This window comes from Arachis ipaensis, chromosome B06 (assembly GCF_000816755.2).
Source record: "Arachis ipaensis cultivar K30076 chromosome B06, Araip1.1, whole genome shotgun sequence".
NCBI lineage: Eukaryota > Viridiplantae > Streptophyta > Magnoliopsida > Fabales > Fabaceae > Arachis > Arachis ipaensis.
Window position 1 is genome coordinate 94,268,892 of NC_029790.2, and position 2,598 is coordinate 94,271,489.

Genomic DNA, 2,598 nt, shown 5'->3' on the forward strand with positions numbered 1-2,598 from the left:
TCTTCGATCTCGCCTCAACCGTGTAGGTAACCCTAATATTCTTTCTCTTCCATCGCTATTTCCTTTCATTCAATTCCATCGCTAACTCTAGTTATATTATTCGTTCTATTTCCTATGTTCTATTTCCTTAACTTTGAAGCTTTTACCATTTGACAACATATAAGGTGCAAATCTGTTTCTGTGCTGCTTCTATTCTTCCACTTCCGTATCTACTTTTTTCTTCATTTTTATTACTTAGCTTTTAGCTGATAGTGAATATTTGTAGTGCCTTATTGAATTATAGCTACTATAACTGTTGTTGTTGCTTCTAATTTAGTTATTTATTGTTACTACTGATGATAATTTTTATTCATCGTAGTTTCAAATGTTTCTTACTGAAGCTTCTGCTAATGGATGTCATGAAATTTTGCTGGTCTTTAGGGGTTTCTATAATTGAAGATTGAGGGGCTGGTGTTACAATGGAGTTGGAAATGCAGTGGGAGGGCAATCCAAGCATTATACTTGATATTAAAACTCTGCTTGGTATTGCACTACCAGTGCAGGTGAATGTATTCACTTTTACTTATTGCAGTGTATCTAATTAAATCTCTTCAAATTATCCGATTGCCTACTTATTTATTTTGATCCATTTCTTCTGTCAAATCTTGATTCCGCTCAACTAGAACACACTTCTAATCCAAATTGCTCAATCAACCAATCCTTGTGGGATTCGACCTCACTCTATTGTGAGTTTTTACTTGACAACGATAACCGGTGCACTTGCCGGAAGGAATTTTGCCGATCGTGCAATTTCCTAAATCGTAGCATAACTAGTTTATGCGCATCAGTCCTTATATTCAGTTTCCCTGCTAATTTTGCCAATGTATTGAAATGTTTATGATTGAGGCTTTCTAAATTTCAAACATCATTTATTTACACAAGTCACATATTAAGTTGATGTATTCATTTAATTATTTCCATCCAAAAATAAAAGAAGAATTGGTGTACTCCTTGAATGGTTATAGTTGATTTTGTGTTCTTGCTCTCTCTCATTTTAGGTAAAAAAAATATAGGATTTACAGGTATTTTCAGATTGATATTTTAAGCCACTAGTGGATGAATTTTCTGGTTTTGGACCCATTAACTATTCTTTAAGACACAAGGTACAATATTTTTTTCTTGAATTTAGGCACTTTCCACATGTTTCAGTGCATCTGCATTAGTATTAGGCTTCAAATGGTAATATACAATGGGGCCAATTGTAATCTTGAGCTTCATTTTCAGTCAAGTTAAACTAGGGTATATGTTTTTGCAAGATCATCCAAATAATATATAAAAAATTTCATTTAGGTGTTTATTAAATTTCTTGCATATTAGACAAGGCTAGGCACAATAGTAAGAGTGTTCCTTGTGACTTGATCTGAGGTACTTGCCATGGGAACCGTCCCTTTGCTCATAACTCGTATATTCAGTGTTCTCAAATACACCCACACTGACCGTATGTAGTGCCTTCATCCCAACATTTTCAGTTTGTCCACTTGCCAAGCCATATTTCTACAAAGACCTGAAAAGCTCAAGAACCCATGTGTAATGTATTTAATCTTTTAGAAGCTTTTAACTTTTAGAAAAACTTGGATTTTACGTTGAAAGTCGTTGGTGGTGACATATCAGCAATCCCTGGATTATACGATGCAATTGAGGTTTGAACTGCACCATCATTTCCAATTCCTTCCTCTAAGATGTATTGGTTATGTGCTTAAAATCAAGGTGTTTTATAATAATTTAAGTCTACTATATTGTTTCAGGGGACAATTCGGGATGCAGTTGAAGATTCTATTACATAGCCTATGAGAAAAGTTGTAACTATCTTGCCAGGAGACTACATGTATTCAAGTTATGGGAGTACTTTAACTATAAATCAGAAAATACTATGGTATGATATTGGTTTGCTTTGCTATATTCCAGTTTTGTCATTTTGGTCCTTACTGTATTTTATGGTTCAATGATTTGGAGTTGAAGCCTGTCGAGATATTAGAGGTAAAGCTTGTGCAATCAAGGGAATTGACAAACAATGATATCATTGGGAAATCAGATCCATATGCTGTCTTATACATACGGCCTTTATGTGATAGAATGAAGACTAGCAAGACAATTGTTAATTAGATTCATCCATCCTTTTTCTTTCTCTATTATATACCATTCTTTTGCAAGCATTTAATTTATTAAATTGTGGAAGAAACAACACTCTTTTTCTTCTTCCTTGCAGAACAATGATTTGAGTCCTATTTAGAACGAACACTTTGACTTTGACATCTTGTTTTTGGAATAGAGATATGAGATACAATGATCTTAGGGGGTTACTTCCACCATCATTTAACTCATTTCCATATTGATAACATAACATCATGACAGATGATCTTTGATATTTTATAGATGCAGACTATTTTAAGCTAAAAATTGTACACAGCTACCAGTCAAATTCTTTCCCATGGCAAGTCAGTTACAAAAGTAAGCAAGGTTTGCATATTTAGCCATGAAGCAAGCAGATACAAAGGTATAGCTAAGAGTTTCTGAATCAAATATCAATAATTTTTGCTCACCTTGGGTGAAAATGCTGAA

At 33.8% G+C, this 2,598-nt stretch overlaps 1 long non-coding RNA gene across 1 annotated transcript; it reads left to right on the forward strand.

Moving 5' to 3' along the window:
* Nucleotides 425-1,859, forward strand: LOC110264063. Its single transcript, XR_002349795.1, has 3 exons — nt 425-542; nt 1,605-1,679; nt 1,785-1,859. It is a non-coding gene; the product is annotated as an uncharacterized LOC110264063 (long non-coding RNA).